Genomic DNA, 8582 nt, shown 5'->3' with positions numbered 1-8582 from the left:
AAGAGTGCCTGAGACTTGTGTTTGGATTTGAGAGATTTCATGACTACGTGTATGGTTTACCATCATTCACTGCTGAAACAGATCACAAGCCTTTAATAGCAATCATTCGAAAGAATCTGAATGAGATGTCTCCACGCATTCAGCATCTAATGATGAGACTGCAGCGTTATGACTTTGAACTAGTGTACACTCCACAGTGTACATTGTCTTAGCTGATGCATTGTCTTGCGCACCATCAGCATGCAAATTGCATGAAGTGAGCTCTACCGAAGTTGATGTGGACATGCATGTGAATCTTGTTGTGGAAAGCCTTCCAGTGTCTGATCAGAAGTCCAAGCAAATAGCTGAAGAGATGAGAAAAGATCCAATTCTGCAGACGGTGATTACAAATTTGAACAACGGATGGGTCAAGAGTTCATGTCCACAGTTCTACAATGTTCGAGCCGAGCTCAGTGTAGCAAATGGTCTTCTGTTGAGACGAAACAGAATTGTAATTCACGAGGTCCTGAGACAGGAAATGCTTTGCAGGATCCATGAAGGACATCTTGGAATAGAGAAATGCAAGAGAAGATCAAGGGATGCAATATATTGGCCTGGGATGAATGCTGACATTGAGAAAATGGTCAGTACGTGTGAAATTTGTCTCAAGCATCAGAACAAGCAGGCAAGAGAGCCCTTGGTCACAGTGGACTTACGTAAGTATCCATGGCAGAAGGTGGGTACTGATCTGTTCCATTTCAATGGGAAGGACTACCTTTTGGTAGTGGACTATTTTTCCAGTTACCCTGAGATAGCACTGATGTCCAATTCTTCAAGTGCATGTGTGATACAGCACATGAAATCCGTTTTCTCCAGGCATGGCATTCCGACCGTAGTGATGAGTGACAATGGTCCTTGTTACAGTTCAAGTGAGTTTCAGGACTTTGCTGCTCACTATGATTTCCAGCATGTGACTTCAAGTCCACAGTTTCCTCAGTCCAATGGGAAGGCGGAGAAAGGAGTGCACATTGTGAAGCAATTGCTCAAGAAGGCGTCAGAGAGCAAATCAGATCCATATTTAGCTCTTCTGAGTTATTGCGCATCGCCTCTGGAACATGGTGCATCTCCTGCAGAACTCTTGATGGGTCGCAAAATCAGAACAACACTTCCTTACAGAGGTGACATGAAGCAAGATGTAATAAAAGACATCGCAAGGAAACAAAAAGCGCTACAAAAGAGACAGAAGACAAACTACGACAAAAATACCAAAAGTCTGGAACCGTTATCAAAGTATTCAAACCACTGGGACAGGAAAGCTGTTGTGCTGGAAGAAGTGAATCCAAGATCATACATGGTTAGAGCAGAAAATGGACAGGTCTTCAGGAGGAATCGTGGGAGTCTTCTCAAGACACAAGAAACAAGCCAACCATTGGATGATCATCAGAGAGAAGAGGTTCAAGCCTCATCACAGGATCAAGTGCCTTTGAGCACACAGGCTTCCTCGTCCATAGCACTTGGCAATGATCACTCTGCCGGGACGAGTGATCCTCCTGTACTAAGAAGATCACTGCGAACCATAAAGAAACCTGACAGACTCAATTTGTAGATGCCTGTTTTCTGTGGCATTTGTGTATATAGAATATGTATAATTTTGAAATTTCATGGTTTCTGTAACACTTGGCTATCTGTTGTAATATAGTATCTATTATGTCTTTGTTCTGTTTATCTAGGTTTCTACTTTCAAAGGAAAGGGGATGTGGTGATCAGTTGTGTTTTCTGTTATTACCTATAGAGGGCAGAAGTGTTCGGTAAGTACAGGAAGGATACGGAGGCGGAAAGGAAGCGGATTTAGCGGAGATACTGAAAAGTACATGGTTGTGAGAACCCAGCGTGAACATTAAACGAGGCTACGTGCCAGTTAACAATATCATTCTCTGTGTGTTTATTGAGTAAACACAACATGGAGGTTCTCAGATTATGGAACCTCTGCAAAGATCTGCTGCTGCAGTCCTTTGTGTGGGCTTCCTAAGTCTCTTGTTGCTCTGGATTCCTTGACTTTGTCCTGTTTCAGGACAATGAGTATTGTGTTCTCCATTGTATGATGTTTGCCCATTGGCTCACCTTTGCCTGCTCCTTGAAACATTAAAACCTGGAATCTGGGCTCTGCATTTGTGTCCTCTGCATCTCTGTCTCAGAGCCCATGTGACAAGTTGCTCTAGCAAAACTTCTCTGTTGTATACAGTAAAGGGGTAAATAACTGTAACTTGAACAGTGTAAGTCATGTTGGAGAAAAATAGCAGCTACATGAAAAAATGCCAAAAGGATGGAAAACCACTTAATTTGACAACATGAAAACTAAAGTTGCTGAAGTGCTGCACCTTAGACCCCCTGCAGCTACTGTCAGGGGTGATCATAATTTTACAAACTGGAAAAGCACATGAACAGAAACGGTCTTTAATTGTCACTCACAGAGTGTTATAAGTGCTGCTGTTCTCTGGAATATAAATTACTGCTAGTGTCTCACATCCAGTGTTTGGTGTCCAGCTGCCCTTCGCTGAGTTCTCAGCATGTGGAAAATGGCCTCGAACAGACATTTACTGTAAAAAAGTGAAATTAAATTGCAAAAACAAAAGAATCAACAAACTCCAATCAGAGTAAATTAAAAACAGATGGAAACAGATCATACATGTACTTATCAAAATCCTTTTGAATACATTGAAAATTTGTATCAGTGTGTGTTACATGTATTTGCATAGAGAAGCACTTTGCATAGGCAGCACATGCTTCAGTGCTCTGGGACTGTTTATAGTCCTCAGAGTTGGACACTTCATGACTGACAGCTGTCCTTCATGGGAGTAAAACTCAAAACAACGATGATGAGTTCTATCAGTGTCTTCATCTCTGGACTTACGCTTCTACTCTTCATCCAAGGTAAGTTTTAAAGCAATATTATTGACATTTTTGTGCAAGTATTTTCTGTGTATGCATTAAGAAATCACATTTATTACATTATATTAAATAACAAAATAATTTAGTGTGAGGTTCATTATGAAACTTTATTCTTTCTTTCAGAATCTAAAGGACAGATTACTGTGACTCAAAGTCCTGCAGTGAAAGCTGTTCTACCAGGACAGACAGTCAGTATGAGCTGTAAAACCAGTACTGCTGTGGCTACAGGATGTTACACATCAGGAGCTCCCTGTTTAGCCTGGTACCTACAGAAACCTGGAGAAGCTCCTAAACTCCTCATCTACGATGCTACAACCCGTGAGTCTGGGATTCCAGATCGATTCAGTAGCAGTGGATCTGGGTCTGACTTCACTCTGACCATCAGTGGAGTCCAGGCTGAAGATGCAGGACATTATTACTGTCAGAGTTACCATAGTGGTGGAGTGTTCACACAGTGTTATAGAGCCGTACAAAAACCTCCTCAGTCACACTGTACAGTTACTGCACTGCTGGGCTTGAAGAGGAAGGAAATAAAGGGACAGTTTGCAGACAGTTATCCAGCAAAAGTGCTTTATTTGAATGTTAATTACAAAATTGATGACATTTCTCAAGAAAATTTCTTTCACTCTATTGTAATATGTTTCAGTCATAAGCCTCTGTCAATCCACCATAGGAATCAAGTACCCTGACATGTTCATCTCACACATCATTACTACTTATTTTTATGTGGACAGATTATATTTTTGATGCAGTTTTCAGCCCCATTCACTGGTTAATGTTGTAATATTGTAATATTCATCCCCAGTTCCAGAAATATTGGGACAGTTTGGAAAATGCTAATGAAAACAAAGAGAAGTGATTTGTAAATTTACTTTCTTTGAATCATATTCACCGCAGTCCTGCTCTCCGGTGGGTCTGGGGTTCGAGTCCCGCTTGGGGTGCCTTGCGACGGACTGGCGTCCCGTCCTGGGTGTGTCCCCTTCCCCCTCCGGCCTTACGCCCTGTGTTGCCGGGCAGGCTCCGGTTTCCCGTGACCCCGTATGGGACAAGCGGTTCTGAAAATGTGTGTGTGTGTGTGTGTGTGTGTGTGAATCATATTCACCCAAAACAGTATAAATACAAGGTATCTCATGTTTTTTACTAATCAGTTGCATTGTTTCTTGAAGAAAAACTTTTTGTTTTCTGAAATTGATTCCTGCAACACATTCCAGAAAAGTTGGGACAGAGGAAGTTTAGGACTAATAATGATGTGACAAGTTGAAATAACAAGGTGATGTGAAACAGGTGATTTCAAAGAGGTGCAGTAATTGTGATACAGTCTATAAGGAGCCTCCACAAAAGGCAGAGTCCTTCGAGAGCAACGATGGGTGGAGGTTTGCCAGTTTGGAAAAAAGATGTGTCTGTGAATAATCCAGCACTTTCAGAACAATGTTCCCCAACGACAAATCGGTACGATTTTGGGCATTTCGCCCTCTGTAGTGCAAAATATAATGAAAAGATTCGAGGAATCTGGTCAAATCTCAGTGCGTCAAGGAAAAGGCCGAAAACCACTTCTGAATGCGCGTGATCTCCGATCCCTCAGACATCACTGTTTAAATAATCGTGATGCGTCTAGTGGATATCATGATACAGGCTCGGGAATACTGCGGTAAACCTTTGTCAGTCACCAATATTCACTGCTGTATCTTCAGCTTCAAGTTAAGGCTTTACTATGCAAAGCAGAAGCCAAACATCAACACTGTGCAGATGCGCCACTGACTTCTCTGAGCTCGGTGTCATCTGAGATGAACAGTAGCGCAGTGAAATTGTGTTCTGTGGGCCGACAAGTCAACATTTCTAATAGTATTTGGAAAAAACAGCCACCATGTTCAGCTGTTGTGTGGAGAGTGTTTGGAGTATAAAGTTTGTGCACATTTCCTAGACAGTCACTGCCTTTTATGAGCCACTGCAAGTGTGACTGCTGAGCAAAGACACACATCAGGGCTCTTTATGTGTCACAGCATCCTAAAATGTCCCTCCACAGCAGAAAGAAACAGAAGACTGAGGATCAAACAGCTCTTCAGATCATTTTCACATAAGAAGAGTTGAGAACAATGTGTTGGTAATGAATGTCAAATTGAAGACAGGAATAAGAACTGTACTGAACTCAGATGTGTGGAAAACACTCTTAGGAGTGTGTGAGTGTTGGGGGGACAAGAATTACTGAAACTGGGAATTATAAGGCAAACTAGAAATGCTCTTCTCTGAAACACACACACACACACACACACACACACACACACACACACACACACACACGTCCCATACAGGGTCGCGGGGAACCGGAGCCCAACCCGGCAACCCAGGGCGTAAGGGACACACCCAGGACAGGACACCAGTCCGTTGCAAGGCACCCAGTGCAGTACTCGAACCCCAGACCCACCGCAGAGCAGGACCCGGTCCAACCCACTGTGGACACAAATGGATCCACCCACAAATGGACACAGCGGTGTCCATTTGTCAACAAAATGTGACTCTCACACTGCAGTGAAATACAGCTCCTCTATGAGTGGACTGTACTCAATATAGAGTACAAGTGAAAACATAATTTCAATTAATTGAAGAATTAATAAATTAAAAACAACTAAATATATGTTACACTCCAGGGAAGCTGGTAGTGAGTTTATTGTTTTATCTGTTCTTGTAGAGTCACCATTAAATTGGGACACTGACCATCACAGAAACAGACATCATACAGAAATCAAAATGGACACATTTGTTATTGTCACATGGAATCGAGGCCGCAGGGAAGGCTGGACCCAAGCGCAGGATCGTTTGTCAGGAACCGAGGAGTCAGGCGAGTCGTCGGTCAACCGGCGGTCAGAATGGGAGCGGTGATCTGTAGATGAAGTCAGGGGGCAAGGCGAAGCCCAAAAGAAGAACAAAGACCAGGGACAAAGGAGACTGCGCCATCGGCACAAAGGTGTGCCAAGTGTACCGTCCATATACCGTGTTTACCAGCATTTCATGATAAATATAAATTTAGTCTCATGTCGGGTGTCTTCAAGAAAAGAATCACAGCGGTGTGTCCATGACTGGTGTGAAAAGCAACTTTTACACTAAAATGTACCGCACTGCCAGATCCCCTGCTCTTGTCTTTTCTACTGACAAGTTTATTTTTAGTTTTCTGATGAAATGAAGCGAAAAAAAAAAGAAAGAAAAAGAAAAAGGAACATATTCTCCGAATAAGGAAAAGTTTACACAAATAATTAAAACCCTGAGCAAAATGTTTCTTAGAAAACATCTGGTAGGAGCACATTAGAGAATGAATATGAAGTATAAATATGACAATACAGTGAAACAGAACAAAGGAAAAACACATAAAAAGTATCAGTGCAGAGCTTTGATGTCGATGGTATTGAGTTAAAAGATGAAATACTTACTGCCAACTTCCAGTTTGGTGCCGCTACCAAAAGTCCACCACAGTGAGTGAAAGTCATTGAGGGGCTGTACAAAAAGTCCTGTGAGACACCAGTGTGTCTCTCACTGCTCACCGTGGATTATTGTCATGATGACACACAGCACCACTGAACACACCTTTACACCACAGATTCCACTATTGCATATTTTAATCAGTTATTTGGAATTTTTCTCTTATTTTCTGTGTTTATTCCATCTTTCATTATGTAAAACTGAGAATATGAGTGTTAAATAGCAGCCAAAAGTTTTGAGTGATCAATGTCAGACTATGCAACAAAACAAGACCCTCTCAAACCAATGGTCTCTAAACTCATATCATGTCCATGTCACAACCCCAAAGGCGAAATCCCTGATGTCCAGCATCAGTCTAACTGCATCAACACACCTGGCCTCAGTTGGCCTCAGTTGACCTCAGTTAACCTCAGTTGGCCTCAGTTGACCTCAGCTGACCTTAGTTGAGCAACTGAACAGCTCCCAGTCCTATAAAAAGGCTGAAGTCATGTCACTGGTTTGTGGCTTATTGATCAGCATTTTACTACTTTCCTGTAGCTTCCCTCATGATATTTGTTTACCAAGCTGTTTCCCAACTTCTGTTCCACTGTGTTTCTGCTCCAGTCCTTTGTGATTCTGTCCACATCTCGTGTTCCATCTCCGTTCAAATCCAGTCTCAGTGTATTCGTGTCGTACACCTAAAACTATTTAATTTACTGTAAGAAGAGCCCGTGTGTCTCTTTCTTCTGTAGTCATTGTGTTACTATTGCACTTAATTTCTCTACACTTGTGTACAGACTCTGCTACTGAGATCATCGCACCTGGGTCTGTCTCCATTTCATTTCTGGATGTTACGGGGCCCAGTTTTGAATTTCTAATTTTGTTAATGACCTCAAGATTTCAGAAGATAAATCAAATTAATTTTCAGTTTTGATGGACACTGTATGCAGTTCTACAGTTTTAACTCTCTTCTTCAGTCCATTTATAACTACCTACAATACCTGTAACTGAGAGTACATGGTACTGACTGCGATTCACTGTGATTAAGACATGTTAGCAAATGATGGAGCTGTGGCACATTGATAAACAGTGGGACATTAGAGGAGGTTCTAGGATGTAACTTGTGTTATGCTTGCAAGCAGGAACAAAGGCGACGTACCCAATTGCAGGTGCACCGCTTATTGCAAAGTGTGGGCAGACAAGGGGCAGGTGAAATAACGAAATCAAAGGACAGGCCACAGGTCAACGTGGAGCAACCGTCGTTCGGAGGAAAATCCAAAGTCGTGGTCCAGAAACAAAGTTGTTGGGTCAGATTATCAGGGAGACGTAGGCACAGGGTAAGGAGACACGGAAACAAGGACACCGGGGAACTTGCAGGAATGAAAGAAATACGAGAGTAATAAATACATTTAAATTTACATTTATTCATTTAGCAGACACTTTCCTCCAAAGCGGCGTACATCTCGGCGAAAATACAATTTGTGCATAACATTAGGAGAGAAAGAGACAGAGTTGCAGACATTTGATTCTTAAGTAAACTTAGTTTGTTTCTTTCCAGTTTATGTTCTGATGTTCATTGCACAAGCATGTGCACAAAACAATCCTGATCACCTTCTTACAATTTTTTTTTTTTTTTTAAAGGCACACACACACACTTTCTGAAACGCTTGCTCCATATGGGGTTGCGGCAAACCGGAGCCTACCTGGCAACTCAGGGCGTAAGGCCGGAGGGAGAGGGGACACACCCAGGACGGGATGCCAGTCCACCTCAAGGCACCCTAAGCGGGACTTGAACCCCACACCCACCAGAGAGAAAGACCCGGTCCAACCCACTGCACCATGGTGCCCCCCTTAGTACACAAACATTTATGTACACTACAACACAGGAGTAGTGGTTGTGTAAAGGCTTATCTGGGAATTATCATAAAGTTATGGTGCATGAACATTTACACCATACGTGAGCTTGAGAGATCATGAGCGAAATGAGTTCGGAAGAGGTGAGTTTTCAGACCCTTCTTAAATGTGGACAGAGATTCAACAGTTCTCAGTGATAGGGAGAGGTCATTCCACTACAACGGAGCCAGAACTAAGAACCTCCACACTTTAACTTTCGTGTGCAGGACCACCAAGCAGGTAAAAGTAGACCAGCGAAGTGGTCTGGCTGGGGTGTAGCTCTTGATTAAGTCTTGTAAATAGCTAGGAGC

Source organism: Scleropages formosus, chromosome 6, assembly GCF_900964775.1.
Source record: "Scleropages formosus chromosome 6, fSclFor1.1, whole genome shotgun sequence".
NCBI classification, from domain to species: Eukaryota; Metazoa; Chordata; class Actinopteri; order Osteoglossiformes; family Osteoglossidae; genus Scleropages; species Scleropages formosus.
The sequence above is the reverse complement of the archived record's forward strand: the minus strand, read 5'-3'. Positions refer to the sequence as shown.